This window comes from Sinohyriopsis cumingii, chromosome 4 (assembly GCF_028554795.1).
Source record: "Sinohyriopsis cumingii isolate HCF-2022 chromosome 4, ASM2855479v2, whole genome shotgun sequence".
In the NCBI taxonomy this organism is placed as follows: domain Eukaryota; kingdom Metazoa; phylum Mollusca; class Bivalvia; order Unionida; family Unionidae; genus Sinohyriopsis; species Sinohyriopsis cumingii.
The window spans coordinates 148,933,014-148,953,784 of record NC_142964.1 but is presented as its reverse complement, the minus strand read 5'-3'; the positions used below and the strand labels follow the sequence as shown (position 1 = coordinate 148,953,784).

The 20,771-nt window shown below is 35.6% G+C and overlaps 1 pseudogene across 1 annotated transcript in view; it reads left to right on the top strand.

Moving 5' to 3' along the window:
* LOC149802312 (ras-specific guanine nucleotide-releasing factor 1-like) overlaps positions 1-20,771 on the top strand; it is a 117,005-nt pseudogene that overhangs the window by 16,434 nt on the left and 79,800 nt on the right. The window contains exons 5-7 of the transcript XR_016420812.1: positions 28-48; positions 4,138-4,213; positions 10,820-11,025. The product of XR_016420812.1 is annotated as a ras-specific guanine nucleotide-releasing factor 1-like (transcript). The remainder of the gene's footprint in view (positions 1-27; positions 49-4,137; positions 4,214-10,819; positions 11,026-20,771) is intronic.

Sequence of the window (20,771 nt, the reverse complement as noted above, 5' to 3'; positions counted from 1 at the left end):
ACATTCATTCCCTTATTTCTGTTTCAGATTGCACAACATATATATTTGGTAATTATTATATGATAGGCAGTGATATTACACTACCTGCCGTAAAATAAACGATAAATTAAGATAAACATAAGAAACAATAAGACAAAATCACATTCATGCCTGAATGAAGTGAAATAAAATCACACAAGTTCTGATAGTTTCACCATGTATGAGTTCTCACTAACATAATGTTTTTTACGACATCCAATCACAGGATTTTAGAGGGGTAATTAAAGCTTGAGAAAGCAAACTGTTGGCTTTTGTTGCATGAACATTCAAAAGCAATAATTATTCCTATAAAGCAAAGTGACCATGTACCATTCCAGCAATATGATGAAATCAAATTCATTCTCGTACCAAATATCTACATATTTTGAAGAAAAGATGATTGCATTGATGCACTTTATAACAGATCTGTAAGCAGTGGTACTACATGAAAGTATGTTAGTCTCAGATATATATATATATATATATATATATATATATATATATATATATATATATATATATATATATATATATGTGTGTGTGTGTGTGTGTGTGTGTGTATGTGAGAGAGAGAGAGAGCATTATTAAAATTTCACATCTTTAATTTAAACTGTACTTAATTTTTATTTATTATCATTGTTTCTTTCACAAATGGTCACAAAAACTTTAATTACATGTAGATTCACACATACTTTTTGAAGATGGATGTTTATGTGCAAAGTAATAACCTAGCACAACAGAAACCATCAACATGGTTTGTTTCCATGCCACTGACATTAATTTCATGTGCAAACTGAAAAGTATAGTAATATGTCTTCTGCAGATTTGGTTTCCTTGCCATTATGTTGATGATTATATGCAATGTACACCACTGTCTTGATAATTTATGCCCTGATAACTTACTAACCCGCTTATAATGCAGAGTCAGGTTTGGATCCCACTTTTTTAAACAAAATTACCAAAAATGTATCTTGATTTGTTGAACTTGAAAAAAATCGTGATCAAACTTGGTTACTGAAACTTTGATAAATCACCTGTTTTCTAATCTAAAACTGTGGATAGGACCTGGAAATTTGTATCAACATTATGACATTATCAAAATCTCATAAGAAGTCATATATATTGTAATATTTTCTTTCCAACATTATTAGTACACCGTGCATAATAATAATAATAATGAGGACTTAGTATAGCGCCTAATCTTTAGAAGCTCTAAGTGCTTTACAACATCAGACAATACCTATAACATAAAAAAAACATATATAATGATATTATTACAACAAAAAAAACAATGAAGTTAGAAAACATAAAATACATGCTGAAAATATTTAAGGTAGGAAACATTATTAGGTCTTTAAGTTTGTTCTTGCAGTCAAAATAAGTGAGTTTTAAGAGCACTATTGAATGAGATCACTGTGTCTTTGTGTCTAAGTTCAGTGGGCAATTCATTCCATGTTGCTGGGCCCTGGTATGCAAAAGAACGTCCATATGACTTCATTTTCATAGTGGGAATAATGAGTATACGATTGTCAGAAGAGGAACGTAATTATCTTGCTGGTGTGTACACATGGGTGAGGTCAGATAGGTATGTTGGACTGGAGTCCATCAGTGAAATGTAGCACAGAGAACAAATATTGTGTTTGATTCTGGATCGAATGGATAGCCAGTGTAGGGTACAGAGCATTGGGGAGGTGTGCTCTGATTGTGGTACTCTAAGCATGATCCAACCAGCTGTGTTTTGAACTTTTTAAAGTTTCTGAAGTAGATATTGACTTGAACCGGACAAAATGAATTACAATAGTCCAGTCTTGAAAGTACTAATGAACACACAAGTGTTTTAGTGGCATCGACTGAAAGATATTTGCAAATGGAGCTGATGCGTTTCAGCTCAAGATATGCAGCCTTGCATATGTTCTTGACATGTTGGTGCAATGTGAGAGTACTGTCCAGAGTGACACGTATGTTTCATACTGACTGTGAATTTAATGTTGGTGTTGCTGATATTTATTGCTTGAGGTAAAGGATGTGACTGAGAAAGTCTTTGTGTTGTGATCAGAATGGTCTGTTTTATCATCATTCATCTGCAGCTTGTTACATGTCATCCATGATTTCACATCATAAATGCACCTCTCTACACCTTGGATGGTAGCATCAACTTCAGTTGGGTGGCTAGATTTGTATATTTGGGTGTCATCAGCATACAGTTGGTGAGACACTGGATGATGACTTATGACACTTGCGAGTGGCTGAGTGTATATAATGAAGAGAACAGGTCCAAGAACAGACACCTGTGTAACACCACAACATAGATCAACTGGGCTGGAGTGTATTCCATTTGCAGATACAATTTGTGTCCTGTTGACCAAGTAGGACTTGAACCACAGTAAGGCTGTATCATGAATGGCAAATACATGCTGGAGATGGTGAAGTAATATATCATGGTCTATTGTGTCAAATGCTGCAGATAAATCAAGGAGGGTGAGGACTGTAAACTTTCTGCTATCCAAAGCAGAGAGGTTCAAATGACGCTAATGGTTGCCACTGAAATTCTGTATCCCAACTGTATGGTGACGATGAGTCGAATGAAATTGTGTTGTCAAGCTTATCTCTAAGGGTTTGTATTTTGTCATGGAAGAAATTTGAAAACAGGCCTGGAAGGTTGACTAGAGAGAAGGTAGTTCTAAGTGGTGTACATTTATTCCTTGACATTAACTTGTTAGTAATCTCGAAGAGCTCTTTGCAGCTGGAACTTTCCATGATCTTAGTACTGTAGTGGGCTGATTTCGCTGCATGGGCATTGTTTGTGATGTTCTTCTTAGTGGCTTCATAGATTTGCTTATGAATAGTGAGTCTGGTGCAGAGCCAAAGCCTCTCAGCTTTACAGCTTTCTCTTTTAGTAGTGAGAAGCAGAAACACTGCTAAACCATGGAGAACACTTTTGAATTGATACTCTATACTTGGTGGCCGGGGCATGTTTGTCGAGCAATGAATGCAGGCAGTTATCGAGTTGTTCTGCTGTAGGAGGTAAGCAGGTTGTTAGGTTTGCTTGGATGTTGTGCATTAGTTTGGTTCTATTTATCACACAGAGCTTTCTCTTAGTAGCAAATAAAGGTGGAGGGTTAGGGACTGATGCATCAAGATGGCATGTAATGCAGCGGTGATCTGATGCAAGTTCATGGGATACCAAGGAGGACCGTAGAATATTATCATCAGGTCTGTGAAGAATCTAGCTTAAAAAGTGACCATGTTTATGGGTGGGTTGGTTAACTGACTGTTTAAGGTTGAAAACATTAATGGAATCTAGGAGTTTTGATGTGTTTGGGTTTCTGGGACAGTCAGAGTGAAAGTTGAAATCTCCAAGAATAATCAGGGTGCCGCCTATCGAATGTTCAACAAAATTTTGATCAATAAAAATGCCACTTACACCTACTCTCGGCAATACTGTAAAAACTAAAATCCAATTAAACAAGTTTTTATTGAGTGAAAGCTGCGTTTTAGTTCTTTCTTTTAGTTTGGTTTAAATATATTCATCATAAATGTGTAGCAAGATATCTTAGCTGACTTTGTAAATAGTTCCCAAAGCTAGCCTGTAAAGTGATAGAGATCACACTAGGTCAGTGTTTGTTTAATGGGGTAGTGAAAATGGAGAAATGATCTGATAAGAACAGGGGCTGGCTGATACCTGTTCTTTAGGAAATGATATTGTTATAGGCTTTAGATGTAAGGTTAATGACCTTCTGATCTTAAAGAAAGATTGTAATATGCCGCTGTAAGGAAAAGGTATAGGGAGGATAGAAAAATCAGAAAATCTAGAAGTTTAGTCAGTTTCAGAGAGTCCCAGGTATGATCGAGACAGGGTTACATGCTACAAATGCAATGTGTCCTCTTGTATTCAAACGTAAAATACTTATATCTGCAGGCATTTATCTGAGAACCTAAATAACTTCTGACCCTGTTTTGATATCTGACTTGTGGAAGTATTTGGTTGTATTGTTTCACTGAATTGACTCGCAAGCAATCCAGTAAACACAGAGTGAGTCTGATATTTGCCTTTCAGTTGTTTCATATTGTAGGGCATTAGTATCATGTTCTTCTGTTGTTTTATTTTTCTGCTCTCAGGTCTGATCCCAAGCTGTTCAGAGATGATGTGGACATTAAATTCAGCAGAACCCTCAACTCCTGCAAGGTTCCACAGGTGAGAAAAATACAGGTGAAAACAGGTTGTTCATGAGTGTGGGCCTTTCAATGGCAAACTGCTGAAGATTACATCCAAAGCAAAGAGCTCATATATCTTTTTTTTAAATAAAAATTATGTGAAGCATTAATAAAACATTCCAGGATTAGCTTTTATTAGTTTTATTTCTGCTAAATAATATATGGTAAGATTATGAAGTGAAGATATTTGGAAAAAGCATAGTCTGTGGTTGGTAGTACTGTGAGTTTTCCTGTACTTGATTGTGGATTATGGCTATATATCTTAAGTCTGTATCACCTGCTCACATTGTCTTACTTCTATAATAGACCACTCCAGTGGCCTAGTTGTTAGAGCGTCTGCCTCGGATGCAGGAGGTCATGGGTTTGATCCCCAGCCGAGTCATACCAAAGACTTATAAAATTGGTACTAACAGCTGCCTCACTTGGTGCTCAGCATTAAAAGGTTAGTGTTAGGGCTGGTTAACCTGGTGTCAGGATAATGTGACTGGGTGGGACATCATGTTACATCTCTGCGGCATGATGTCCTAGTGCTGGACATCACTATAAACTGTCACACTGCAGACATTGTAGTGATATGACTGAAAAACTTCTATAACAATGGATATATTCATATAATCATTATAATACAAAAGTTCATGAAAAAAAGAACTCCATTGCTCAGTCTGCTTGCATACTGTGCAACCTTGATTATATGAACTTGCTGGAGGACATGAAAATGGTTTTAGACAATCAGAAGTCCAGGTTAATTAGTTTGTGTTTGAATGTACATGATATTATTTTAGATAAAAAAATGATTTGTGTTATCAAAGTTTAGATAATCAAGAGTCTCCTTCTAATAACCTGTATTTCATTGTCGTGTCTGCAGACACAGCTAGAGGTGCTAACACCTGATGATGTGAATTAGGAAGGTCAGATTAAATTAATAGAAATCTTGACATAAAAGTCAGAAAACTTCAATGTTTTATTCAATAGTTTATTTTAAGCAGTAAGACTAAGAAATTCAGGTGAAACATGCTGCCTACAAAAATTTATCCTGCTAGATGACATGCTTATTTCATTCATGAGAAAACTAAAATCCTATGAAAATAACTTAACATCTGTTTTACATGAATGGGGGTGAGATGATTTGGAATGAAATGAGAGGAGCAAACTGATCTTTGGGCTGATTGATGATTGGAAATTTCTGTAGCATATGTTATTTACATTTTACTGGCTTTGGTGGGGCCCCGAGTGGCAGAGTGGTCTAAAGCGCTCTTCGTTACGGATCACTGCCATCTCACCTCTGTCTGTGTGAGTTCGAGTCTTGGATTCAGCTAATGTGGATATGTGAGAAAGCTTGCCGGTAGCTTCTCGTGGGTCGGTGGTTCTTTCCGGGTTTTTCCGGGTTCTTCCTCCACCATAAATACTGGCCGCCATGTATAGCCTATCATGTGCTGAAAAATGGCGTTAAACCCTACAACAACAACAACAACAACTGGCTTTGGTTAAGTTTTGTATTTAGCTCATTACTAAATAGGTTTTAGTTTCCTGCATAATATTGTTATACCAAGATTCATGAATGTTTGTGTGGGTATGGTTGCCAATGATTATTGTGCTCTTTTACAAAATTAGGTCATAGTGACCTATATTTCATGATTCATTGACTTTGATTAAACATTAACTTCTAAATTCCTTTATCAAGCTCAATTAATGCTTGTATCATAAAACTAAATGCAACCCTATTAGTACCAAGCCCTTACTGCAAGAGAATATTACTGTGACTTATGATTCACATTTTACTGGCTTAGGTTAAGTTCTTACATGACCACAAAAGTCTTAGTACACTGTATATATACTGTTGTACCTAGATTCATGAAACTTGACAGGAGAATATATCTTGATGAGTGCTACATGCTCATCACAAAGGTCACTGTGTCAGTCACTTTATACCTAACTGAATTTTTGTTGTGCTAAGTTTATTGAGCTCCGTTCTTGACATAATGACCAAAGTAGATGATTGCATGCATCTCTATCATTACCACACCCAAACAAATGTCACTGTGACCTACATTTTACATATTTAAATTATGTTTGCAATTTAGCTCATGATCAGATCTGATTTTAGCATGCTGTAGAACAGGGTTCTCAAACACACTGCCCATGGGCCACATGTGGACTGTGAATTTAGATAGTTTCTTTAGCACCCTACATTGCATATTGTAATACTAAAAATCATGAAATTTGAGGGGATGCATTTAGATGAGTGTGATACCCTGATAACAGATTTTGGTCACTTTTACCTATATTTCTTGCTTCATTGCCTTGGTTTCAGTCTCAAGCAGATGATTGTATGCATAGTTATTAGTACCATACCCTTGCAACAAAAGGTTGTTGTTGTTGTAGGGTTTGACACCATTTTTCAGCACTAAATAGGCAGGCTATACATGGTGGCTGGTATAACTGGTGGAGGAAGAACCCTGGAAAACCCCAGGAAGAGCCACCGACCCACAAGAAGCTACTGGCAAGCTTTCTCACATACCCACGTTAGCTGAGCCTGAGATTCGAATCCACATAGAGGTGAGATGACAGTGATCTGAAATGGTGAGTGCTTTAGACCACTTGGCCACTCAGGGCTCCTGCAATAAAAGGTCATTGTGACTAACAATTAACTTTTTACTGGCATATATTTTTTCAGTTAGCTTGTGACTACATTGGTGTTTTATCTGTTGTATAATACTGCTATACCTGAACTTACAAAACATGGCAAGAGGATGCAGCTTGATAAGTACTAAACCCTTATCTTAAAAGTAGGTCACTGTGATTCATATATCACATTTTACTGACATTGATTCAATTAGAATTTTACTGTTATTGTTAACTCCTTAAATTAGATGATTATACATATGTATCTTGGTGCCAGAACCACACCTAAATATGTTACTGTTACCTAACTTTCACATTTATGGACTTAGGTTAAGTTGTTGCATTTAGCTCATGAGAACATATACTCCTTTTGGCATGCTGTATGCAGATTATCCTATTGAAAACCAAGAAACATGGGATGCATCTTTATGAGCAATGTTCACTGACTTTAATCAAATTTAGTGTTTGATTTTCATTTCTCAGGATTGTTCATGCTGTAATTGCTGATTATATCCTTCTCAGTTTCTTTTATAGACTTGAAACAAAAGAGGCTGATCATGACCTATACTCCATCTTTTAATGGCCGTTGCTACGGTTTTGCATTTAGCTTATGATCACATGAGATTTTGATATGTTATATGCATACTCTCCTACCTAGAAAAGTGAAGTTTACTGAATGAATGCATCATAAAATTAGTTCTCTATAATTTTTTCCACAAGAAATCTCTTGGATCTAAGTTTTGTGCTCAATGTATTTATTCAAATTAAGTGTTACATGTTCATTTCTTAGGTTCTGTTTATGTTCCAGTAATGACACTTGATAATTGGATGCATTTCAGTTATTACAATGCTCTTAAAACCAAGGAAGTTACTGTGACCTGCATGTTATGCTTTGCTAACTTGAGCTAAATATATGTGTTTATGATCACATTGATTCATCTATACTAGATCTATATACATCCTGCACAGCTCAGAAGGCTCTCTTTGGCCATGGCAGTTGTATATAGGATTGAATGTATGTGCCATGGTAAACATTTCTTATTAATGAGTATATACTGTATATTGTAACAGGTTACCAAGGGCTGATTACACTGGTCAACAGTGAAATCATTACTGACTTGAAAAGGCCCTAATCTGTAGTATTTTGGTGTGCCGAACACGAATATAACCGTGAAAAATTTGTATTGGCTCTCGTTTTGAAGATATTCATATACCTCATTTTCTATGTTTCACTGTGTAAATTTCTCCAGTAGGACTGCAGCAACATCCGGAATAATGATGTAACATTGCATAATACCATCATGCTCACATCATCCACAGTTGATTGCATCATTTTCTGATGCAATGCAATACTAATGCCATGCGGCTGCTGAAGTAAGTTGACGTCAGCAGTGTACTATACATGTGTAGGCCTATTATACTAATGCCAGGCGGCTGCTGAAGCTGACGTAAGCAGTGTACTATATAAAGCCCAATCAGATAGGTTCAGCATTTAAAATATTTTAGACGTTGTGCGAGACAGTTCAAGCTACTGTTACATAAAACTTATTATTTTATCCATTTACGTACAATAAAGAACAGTAATGCCTCGAAAGTGTGTTAATACCGCGGACAATTTTTGCTATATTTGTGGGGAAGTGACATTTGCCAACCAGAAGAAAAGTATCAATTCTCAAGTGAAGAAGGCATATCATCTTTACTTCGGATGCAAGGTTGGTGACCAAGACAAGCCTTGGGCTCCGCATATATGCTGTGCTACATGTACAACACAGCTTTCACAGTGGTTGAATTGCAAAAGGTCATCAATGCCGTTTGCAGTCCCAATGGTGTGGAGAGAGCCAAGCAACCACCTAAATGACTGTTACTTCTGCTTGGTTCCTCCTCTTTCCGGCGGAATAACGAAGCGAAAGAAGTCGAGAATAGTCTACCCAAACATTCCGTCTGCATTGAGACCAGTTCCACATGGTGAGGGACTTCCTATTCCAGAACCTCCAGCAGAATATTCTCTTGATTCATCTGACGAAGACAAAGGTGAGTCGACCTGTTCTTCTCCTGGTCCATCAGCATGCAGTGATCCAGATTTTCACTGTGGTGCATCATCAACCCCACACAGAATAACACAGGAAGAACTAAATGACCTGATTCGTGATTTGGACTTATCAAAGAACAAGGCAGAATTGCTAGGATCAAGACTCCAACAATGGAATCTTCTAGAAGAAGATGTCACAATTACTGCATATCGAAAGCGCCACCAGCAATTGGAGCCTTTCTTCAGAAAGGAAAGTAATCTGATATTCTGTTCCGATATTGAGGGCCTCATGAATGCTTTAAAAATCACTCATGACCCACAAGAATGGAGACTATTTGTGGACTCTTCGAAACTGAGTCTCAAGGCTGTGCTTTTGCACAATGGAAACATTCTTCCATCTATTCCAGTAGCGTATGCTGTCCACATGAAAGAGACATACGATAACTTAAGGCAGCTACTGAATTCCATTGAGTATAACAAGTACAGCTGGCACCTCTGTGGTGATTTGAAGGTAGTTGCCCTTTTAATGGGACTGCAGCAAGGATATACAAAATACATGTGTTTCTTATGCGAGTGGGATAGCCGAGCAAGGGAAATGCACTACATGAGGAAGGAATGGACTCACAGGCAGAATGTAGCCATTGGAGAGAAGAATATCCAACACCCAGCTCTGGTTGAGGCTCAGAAAATCTTGCTACCACCCCTTCACATCAAACTAGGTTTGATGAAGAACTTCGTGAAAGCCATTGACCGGACTTTGCCAGCATTCCGATACCTGCATGAAAAATTCCCTCGACTCAGCGAAGCAAAGATTAAAGAGGGAGTTTTTGTGGGTCCTCAGATTCGAGAGCTTTTCAAAGATGACCGGTTCAACAACTTGCTGGAAGGTGACGCGAAACAAGCATGGAATGCTTTTCGCCTAGTTTCTACAAACTTCCTCGGAAATGTTAGGGCAGAAAACTATAAGGAACTAGTAGAAGACATGTTGATGAAGTATAAGAAACTTGGCTGCAATATGTCTCTAAAGATTCACTTCCTTCATTCCCATTTGGATTTCTTTCCTAGCAACTGTGGTATTGTTAGTGATGAACACGGCGAACGTTTTCATCAAGATATCGCAACAATGGAACAAAGATACCAGGGAAAATGGTCCACTACAATGCTGGCTGACTACTGCTGGACACTCCTCAGAGATGCTCCCGAACAGCTGTACAAGAGACAGGCGAAGAAATCTAAGATGTAGTCAATGACTTGATTTTTTATAGGTAGGCTATTACAGTTGACCTTTTACTATTGGAATGCATTTCGTTATGTAAACATTAATTTCTTGCAGATTACAAAAAAACTAGAGCCAATTTTGCAATTTGACTGTCATATTCGTGTTCAGCACATAAAAATTGATAAGAATTGACTAATTTTATTTCAGTAACATGACTTTTGTAAAAATTTGTTGTCCAGTGTTAATTGTATAGTTCATGTAAACCAGTTTAGAAATGGGGCAAGTAGACCATACTGCATGCTGTTTAGTTGAGGCCTTATCTCTGGTTAATCAAGGTAGATGCATGATTTAGGTAGGGATGCTGTCACTCTAAGGTTACTCAAAGCCTGTGACTTGAACTGATCACCATCTGGCTTCTAAAGCTGGACAATGATAACAGCTTTTCAGACAGATTTTCAAAACGATTATTTTAAAAATTAGTACAAAAATTATGTTAATATGTTTATTATAAATATATTACCTCTACTTTCACATAAATAATAAAGAATGATCACTTTTTTTATGGGTTTTTTTTGGTCTTTAATGTAGATGTCAGTGTTGTTGCTTGTTTTGAAACTAAATTTCTTGCATTATCAGTTTTGTGCTAGTGTGCATCACTACAGTTTCTCAAATTTACAATCATTGCAACTACTGGACTGAATTATAATTTCTTTCAGATTCGCCATGCAAGTGTTGATCGTCTGTTAGATCGATTGACAGACCTTCGTTTCCTGAGCATCGACTTTCTAAACACTTTCCTCCTGACATATCGGGTATTCACAACTGGAGAGAAGGTTTTAGAGGCATTAAAGAAGGTATACAAAGCACCAGAAGGGGCAACCAGTGGGGAAACTGAGACTGAACTGATCACAGAAACAGTACAGTAAGTTTTCATTTAGACTGCCACTGTAATATAAAAATGGACATATTGTTCTGCTGCTGTTTGTCTGTATGTCCATGTCTCAGTTTGAAATTCTTTTAGCACAATAGCACAAAAATGAGCAAACTTAGAGATGTTACCTTTTACACACTTTATCATGACCTTAAGTCAGGCATTTGCAACTTCCTCCAGGGCATGGGCCACATAGTGTTTTTTTAAAGCCACAACATTTGATGTAAATGTAACCAGAGAAAACTAGGTAATGGGATGGATGCAGCAAGTGGGCTGTAGGTTGTACCAACCTCTTCTCATGATATTAGTGCAGTTTTTCTGTTTTTGTATATTTTAGAGCTATACAAATGAGTTTGATTAGACATATTTTGTATGAATATGAAGATGACATGTTTGGAATTTCATGCAAATGTAGCAGTTTTTGTTGTTGTTAAATATCTGAATTTTTGGACAAGGAGTTTGGTGGTCTGCATTGGGAGCATGCATGTTGTTCAGACATGAATCAACTGTCATATTACAGTATTATAATTTAAAAAATTACATACCCAATTTGTCTTCAGGGCTATTCCATTTAAACATACCCCGGGGTGGGGGGGAAGGCACATTCAAAAATGGGTGACCACCCATAGAAGTGATTTTTTTCTACCACTACCAGTCAGAGCAGTGAATTTTGGACACCCATGCCCATGCATAGAAGCAAATTTTGGAAATTCATTACCGTGCATACAAATTACTTTAATAGAAGTGAACTATATGTTGATTAATTTTTATTATTTGTAACTTGAATAGAAGTATTAAACTTAATAGTCAGAAATAAAATATAATGGATCTAATCAATATTTATAATTAAAGATAATATGATAAATAAAAAACATTTTGTGAATAGTAATAATAAAATGAGCTGTTCATTTTTGATCAACCAGGTATTTATGGTTTTCAAGTTTAAGGACAAAACATTGCCTTGACAGTTTATTTTGGATTAAAAGCACAATATTTACATAGTTTAAAATCAATAGGTTTAACACCTCCTAAATAATAGTACCCAGAAATTATATGTGAAATTTGATAGCAGGGTCATACATGTAAGTTTTAAAAATTATTCTCAAGTTAGACAAGGTAATATGTATTTTATATGAAGGGATTAAAGAAATTTTAAAAACCACAAGATGCCTGAATTACTTTTATTTTCTGTAAACATGGAAAATGTTCCCCAACAGACTGCGAACATGCAGCTTTAATTGTCTTATATAAAGATGACACATGTCTCATATCACACCCTTTACACACAGTATCATTGGATACTCAACCAACCATTTGAAGTTTTTACATGTTTATATGTTCAAACAAACATTACAAAACAAAAACATTACCATACTATATATATATATATATATATATATATATATATATATATATATATATATATATATATATATATATATATATATATATATATACGGTTGTTGTCTTTCCCAGGCATTATTGTTGTATCTTGCCTTAATTAGTCAAATATTACACCTGTAAAATTTCTGCAATTTTCAACCACACAAAACTCATTGGATCAGCAGATGCATGTAGTTCAGAAACCAAAAACAATTCCACAAAACAGTTTTCCCATGACAAAGAGTAATATTTTGAAATATGGTAGTTTTTTACAAGGTCGACATATTTGTAGAACCATAAAAACCATTATTTTCACAGTGATTTGTGAATAATTTGTCCAATTTTCAATAATTTAACATTTCATATCTAAACTTTGCTGTCTTCAAATCAGTGAGAATGCAGAGATATCATTGTTTTAGAGGAAATATTTCAAAACTCTTTTCTATGAATGTTTACATTAACTGGCCGGAATTGGTCTTTTATCTTGCAACTCACAGCAGATTCAAGCAACAGTGCATTATTTATGGAGAGTACCAAACTGTATTTGGCCAGCCAATGGCAAACCCACAGTGAGCAATAAGATAAGAACAACATGCTGGGAACCAGTCCATTTCCGGCTTACATAAAAAAGTGTGAGCTTTTCAAATAAATTCACAGGAAGCATTCAAACACATGTACTGTCCACCATTTTTAATATTGCTCTTTGGTCCCTTTTTGAAAATTCTTGACCTCATGTTATTTCATGCTGAAAGTTGCATATTTTTTACATATGGTTATATATAAATGTGTCGTAAACATTCAGCTTCAAGAATAAATTCACTTTTTCTATGTTCCATGTACTTCTGAAGACTTTCTGTGCCTTTTTGTCACATGCCCCCTAACATTTTTGCATGAAATAGCATACTCATGAGTCATACCAAGTTGAAATTGTATGTTACTCTTAAAACCAATAGTGCATATTCATTACAGTAGTCCCCCTCTTGAACGGCCCTCCTGACCAGCGGCCACCTGCTCCTTATGGCCAGAATCCATTGGCACCGACGAGTTTGTGTTCAAAAGTACCCCTCGCGAAAGGCCACCCAGCTAACGTGACCAGCGACCAGCATATTAGTGCAAAATCATAAAATGTACCCCTCACAAGCGGCCGCATTTTATTTGAATATGTATCCAGAACCAGTATTGTATTCATAACGTGTGTTAAATAATTCGATTTCTGTTTCCCGATGTCAGGTTTTCGTTACTGAAAGAAGTGTTGAGTAAAGTACATTTACCACTAAGGTTAATATATCATTTACGCCTCACAAGAAGCCAAATTTATTCCATAAAAACCAAGAAAGACTCAAATTTTAATCCATACAAAAGGGTACGTACATGTAATCCAATTAGCCATACTGCTGTGTTATCATAAGATGTCCGGTTTAGTCACTCTGATAATTGTTAAGAATACAATTATCGAACAGTAGTAACAGCTGACAAGTGGCAGTATCGATGTACAATACCCAAGTCAGCAGGAAAATGGTTTAATAACCTTTATGGCTTCCCTTAGTAAGATGTTGAGCTTGTTCACTCTGGTAATCAGTGGCTATTACTACTGACAATAATTGTCAAAATTACGAATCCTAGCGGCTGCGAGGTCAAATCTGCCTGATGTTGGTACATATCGAAGCCGTTTTGGCTTCTCTCACCTAGTTTCAAGAAATGTATAAAAACAATAGGGTGCCAGACTGCGACTAACGAATCACGTGACAAGATCACTTCCTTTAAAAACACACGGCAATTTGTTTAGATGCATACAAAATTGTTTTATCAGTATTTTAGTTGGCAACATGAATAACTTACTGCAAAAAGATCAACATGTCATCAAGGAAAATAAAAATTCTCAGTTTAGAGGAGAACGTGAAAGTAATTCAACTGACGGCGGGGGGTGGGGTCATAGAGGATCCTTGCAGAAAACTAACGTCGGGAAGACTCAGATAAACAATATCGTGAAAGATAATTAAACAATTCTGCAGAAGTGGAAAAGTGAAATGGACGGAGAAAGGAAGATTGTTTGAGCCAATAAGACGTTTGTATCCTGATTTGAAAGACAAGAAAAAGCAAAAATTTTGTCAGTTGAACTGGGATATGACGACTTTACCGCAAGTAACGAATGGTTGCACAGATTTCAAGTGTGACACAATATCAAGTGTTCTGTCATTAGTGGCGAATCAGCTGAAGCTAATAATGAAATTGTCGAAGATTGGAACAAAAGACTAAACGATATATGCAGGGGATATGACAGCAAGGATATTTTTAATGTGATGAGACTGATTTGTTTTTTAGACTGTTACCAACAAAGTGACGTGATGTGAACTGTAACATGATTATAAAGACAGTTTCAAAACTGTATCAATGGTTATTCATAGCATTCTTTTGCAAATGATGACAAAGTTTGTTTTACATTTATTTCACATCATGCATGTGATTTTTTAATTAAAATATTAAATATTTAAAATTAAATGTACTTGTGACTTTTTTCCATATGTATTTACTATTCGCATTTGTCATCCCCCTCTAGAAAGGCCACCCGCATTATAAGGCCACTTCCCTGCTGCATTAGGGGTGGCCTTATAAGAGGTGGACTGCTGTATAGTGTTCTTGGATGGTGCAACATTAAATTTTGGATGTCCTAAATTTGCATATTTTCATAATAATTCTGACCCTTGTTTTGAGCAATATTACATAGTTCGTGAAGTAAAGACAACTGTGGTGTCAGAGATAGAGAAGAAACTGGCACTAAGTTGGTTCTCAAGAAACATTTATGATTATATATTTGTTTAAATGGAGAAATACTACAGATTGATTCTCTATTCCTTGGTTTATGATGACAATATTCATATTGATATTCACAAAATAATGGCATGAAAATTTTAAATGAATTTGTTTTCATTCTTTAAAATTCTGAAAAATATTTGAACTTGTACCTCTTTTCCGTCCTTACTAAACATGAACATTTTAATTTTAACACCAGTATCTCTAGATAAAAATCCTACCTAGAACAGATGACCTGACATTGATAATATCTCAGTGATCACAATCACATACATATTATCAATACGTCTAGTATCACTGAGTCAGTGAGTGATACTCCTGTCGAGTCTCTAACCTCGAAAATATATTACACAACAAAAGTTGTACAAATATTTTGTAATAAGTTTGGTATAATGAATGACAGTACATCTGTATAATCCGATTCCTTGGTATAAATGTCTGCCTTTTCATACAATTGTTTTCGTGTGTTTTTGAACCCAAATTGTGTCGTATTGTTGTCATTGGTTACTTTTTTTGTACGTACCATGTGCCGGGAAGAGTTACCGTTCTTGCTGGCATGGGTGACTTTTGAAAAAGACGTAATTCATGGGTTTCCACAAATATTCGCACACATTTTACCATTATTCTCGTAAAAAGAACTACAAAGTATTTAAAAAGTAGGCGTAGGTGAGCGTATATGATCATTTATTTAGTTTTCCAGCGTTTTGAAAAATTCGTTTTTCATTTTTCCCCCCGCTGAATACGTTGTAGAAATGGCCCAATGTCATATACGCTAAATATAGACATTTGACCTTTCAACCATGAATACATTCGGATGTAATAATGTCGGCTTTTTACATATTAAAGCGGAGAAAGTACTGGGTGTAATGAGGTTGACATTTTGAGAAAACGTTAATCTTGATTGCCAGTGCCCTCTAGTGGCGTCCCCTGTTGCTACTGACTATTGAAGAATCAACGCTGATATTTTAAGCAAAAACTGTGCGTAGCGTAATAAATTTGGTAGCAATGTTTCGCTCAGGCATTCAACTTCATACTCCTACTAAAACTTTTACATAGTGTTTATAATTTACGGAATGCTAGACCATTTTCCCATGCTATCACTTGACATGACCATGATCGCGCCCATTTAATATGCTAGTGCAACGCAAAAAATGGAATACTGTCCCTGTTATAGTGAACTGAAAATCAGTTTATACCTAGGTTCAGTACCTCATTTTCAGTCAACCAATGAGAAGACAGCATTCCATTCTGTGCGGTGCACTTGCATATTAAGTAGGTGCGATCATGGCCATGTCAAGCTATAGCGTGGTGAAAATGGCCTGGCATTCCATAAATGTATAACAGTACGTCAAAGTTTTAGTATGCATACAAAGTCGAATGCCTGTCAGAGCAAAACATAGGTACCAAAATTATTATGTTACGTGCAGTTTAGCTTAAAAGGTCATGTGAAGTCGCGTGAGAAAGTGCGCAATCCAGTTTATTTCAAGGTCGTGTTTTTTTTCGGAAGCACGTACTTGTCATACAGATACTTCTAACCAATCAAATGGAAGCTAAGAGAAGGGGACTTTTTCCAGAGTTTCAAATGTACGATTTTCAAACTTAATTCTGAGGCTGAAGAATGTCTCAGCCTTGTATCTGTCTATCGTCAAGTTCTCACCTCTAAAAGTCAGCCATATCCCCACATCTTCGATGGACCACATGTTGCATTGTATTTCTGTCGCCATTTTATGTCATGTTCTAAATATTCGGCTGCCGCATCCTTACCATATATGGCTACATCCAAAGACTTCCGGATATCCACGTTCCCTTGTTTCCGTATTTCCGTTACAATTCATCGGGAAATTGCCGATTTAGTTTTTATTTTCCCCGAAATCCCGCGAATTACGATGAGTAATCTACAATTACGTTAGTTTTGTTAACGGGGGGGGGAGACAGAAGAGAAAACAAACAACGGTGGCATTATAGAAACATATTATTAAAATAAAATAGGCACCACCGATAGAAGCAGTTTTTCTTTTGACTTGGCACAGAAGTGATTATTGTTTATTGATGACCATGCATGGAAGTTTTTTATTTTGCCGTCCGTGGGGTAGTGGTATGTTTAAATGGAATAGCCCTCATCTTTAATTTTTTTTTTCCTGATGGAAGAAAAGTGCTACGGTCAGCAATGAAAAACAGGGATGATCAGCTGACCAGAAACACATATTGTTTCGCCTTAGACAATGAGGATGAATTCTTGGACTTTTTAGCAGATGATATTAGGTAGGGATATATATTAGATGCTGCAAATTGAAAATAAATGCGGACTTAAGGTTTCTACACATTTAATACAATTTCCCTTTGATCAGGTAACCAAGGTAACTGATCATTAGGATCAATGGATACACTGTATAAATTTTGCAAAATTTTTACATCTCTAGAATAGATACACTGGAATGAAACCTGGATGGTGTATTATAGATTGTATCCCCTAGTATTCATTGCCGACACTTGTAACCTATGCTGTCTCATAACAACATGCACATTTACTTGCTGTTGGCATTACCAAACAAGGCCCACAATTACACTTAAAATGTTTCTTTAATGCATAGCGCTGTGATTGTCAAATTTGATCTCAAATTTATGAACACATCAGTAGTACAGTACACTGACACAAACTGACAAGGTTCATGAACAAGTAGTACTGCAGAATTAGATGTGCAAGAAAATAGAAGTTGCAAGTTTTTCCTTATTGAAGAATAAAGGATTGACTTTGTAGTTCATAAAAATCAACTATTAGCATATGTATTAAGAAATAAAAAGTTCATTGTAATTTCAACTGATAATACAGTGTACAGAAGATGAATTCTGTTTTAATGTCATGAAAGTAATGTCCTGCCAATTTCAACAGAAATGTGCAAAAATATATATATATATATATATATATATATATATATATATATATATATATATATATATATATATATATATATATATATATATATATATATATAGTGACTCCAGAATGAGAATAAACCAGGAAGGTATAACCACCTCCTCTAGGATTCTGAAATTCAGCCACATGTTTTCAAAGCTTACAACTGTGATCTGGTGTACCTATTACTTGTCATTGGATAAATACATTTCTACCCCTGAAAAACAATACAGCCTGTATTAACAGTGAAAAAAAATTCATATGTAAATACACAGCAGACTGCTGAATAGTACTGTAAGATACATAAAAGTGTAAAAATTAGAATGACTGGTGTAAAAAAATATGAGATGTGTTGCCTCTAATGATAATTTTTCATGGCATTTTGTGAATGTTAAAAAAAATATTAATGCACCAAAACAATGGATTGTACATGTGTAGGTGAAGGGTTGTGTTGACAAGGTGCTGCTGATGTGGATTAATCTTATCATCAGTCCATCCAGGAACGAGATCAAATTACATTAGAATTTCATCCATGTTATGATCATATTATTGCTGGCGAAGTCATCTTCTCTTCTGGCCTTCATCAATTCATCAAATGATTTTATTTTCTCCAAATCTCCTGTTAGATACTGGGTTTTCAGTGTGTCTGTGCACAAAGCATTATATTGTGTCAGTTCAAAAATTGTTCCATTATTAAAATTTATTTTCAAAATTCACATGAATATTGGTGAAAAGAAACCAAAGTTAGCTTACATATCTCAGCTGACTTTGTATATTCCCAAAAATTCAACCCCAAAAGATGGGCACACTTAAAAGAATCTAAAGCTGGCTTCCTTGGTTGTTTTGCTTTGCAATAAAACTACCTTCATATTGATATCCTTAAAAGATATTGGCTTAAAAGTATACAAAGTCAGTTTCCAAGGTCAGCTTGCTTTGTAACCTTTGTCTTTGACTTCCTGTTGATAAGTTCAAACAATGAGTTTACTGTTCGCTGCCAGTTGTGTTTATTCACCTCCTGGGGTTCTATTTGATTGGCATCTGTAGTTATAATTAATACGAACGGGCATTGGTGTTTGCAGATAAATAGTATACACAGCATTAAATAGTTTGTAACTCATGCTGACAAAAAGATTGTCTCTTACATTCAAGTGAATATATTTTCAAATAATTTTTATTTGCTAGATACTGTCATATAGTTGACCTGGATATAACTCAATCTTGGTTATTTTGCACCCAACAACATGTCATGCATGAATGGCAGTTATCTTCAAGCAATCAGTTGATTATTTCCTTCTTATTTGTGATTTTGTTGGGTCCAGTTTTCAGTTGGATAACATATTCAAACGTTTGATTACAACCAAAGATGATTTGTTTCTAACTGTTCTTGTCAGTGAACAATGTGTTGTGTGTTATCAGACATAAGCAGTTCACTCTACAGTATGGATGCCTACGCTACATATATGGAGTTTGTGGATATATTTTATTCTTTCATACTCATGATGAAAAAAAAAGGAATAAACGATAACAATACAAGGTTAGTTTCTGTCATTTTATTATCAAATAAGCATTTTTTAAATTCTATTTTACTGCAATGTGCAGTGGGGGGGGGCACAAATTCAACACAAATTTGTTTCATTTCTTAAGTCTTGGGATATATGACCTAGGTGAAGAAGGTTTCACAATAAGCTCTGGGACAGGTGAAGCAATTTATTTTCTTGTGTCCCAATATATATGGTAAATATGGTAGGTACAGTTTCTCAAGTTTGCTTTTGAATCTCCTACATTAAGACAACCCTATGTTTTAAAATAGAAGGGATTATCCATCCTTAAATTTTGATTGCTTGAATACAGTCTGGTCATTGTGTTTTGCAGCACCAATCATAGAATTACAGCATATACTGACTATAAAGCATTTTTATAACATGATTCCTGTTATAAAGAAGCATGGTCATCAATAGACACACTTCATTATAAGATCTTCTCACTATAAAGCACTGAGGCTGTAAGTTGGTACATGTATGCTCTCTGTCTGTGGTGGACAGTCTTGTATGAGTACTATACTATATATTCTTGCTTATAAGTCAACTTTTTTCAAGAAAATGCTATTCTTGTGGAGTAGGGTTTGTATTATAAGCATGATATACAAAGATATTTGATAAATCTTGGACAGTTTTAGAAATTATGTTGTTTGCAGTACATACAATACTGTTAATTCAAATATTTGCATTTTCATGCCACTGTTTCCATTCAGAAATGCATATATGGTATGCACTGATTTTGCAGTGGTATTCATTGCACAACACTTGTATCTACAGTTGAATGGATTTAATAATTTTAAAATATTACCAGTAAATTAAATACTGGCTACAACAAAGTAAAGTGTCTTCATTGGTCTTTTCTGTGAGTGTTTACTTGCAAGTATATTGCATCCTTTTTCATGCAAGTCTAAACAACCTGTATTGTGTGTTTTATATAAATGCTGCTTGGTGCAATAAAAGGTTTCATTTAATGTCTTTGTTCTTTTTACCATATACAAGATTTAATTCCCAAATATTCTGGCATTGTTCATGGCCCAATAAGCTCTTGGCTTCTAAAGGCAACACTCACTGTTTTCAAGTTGAAATTCCTT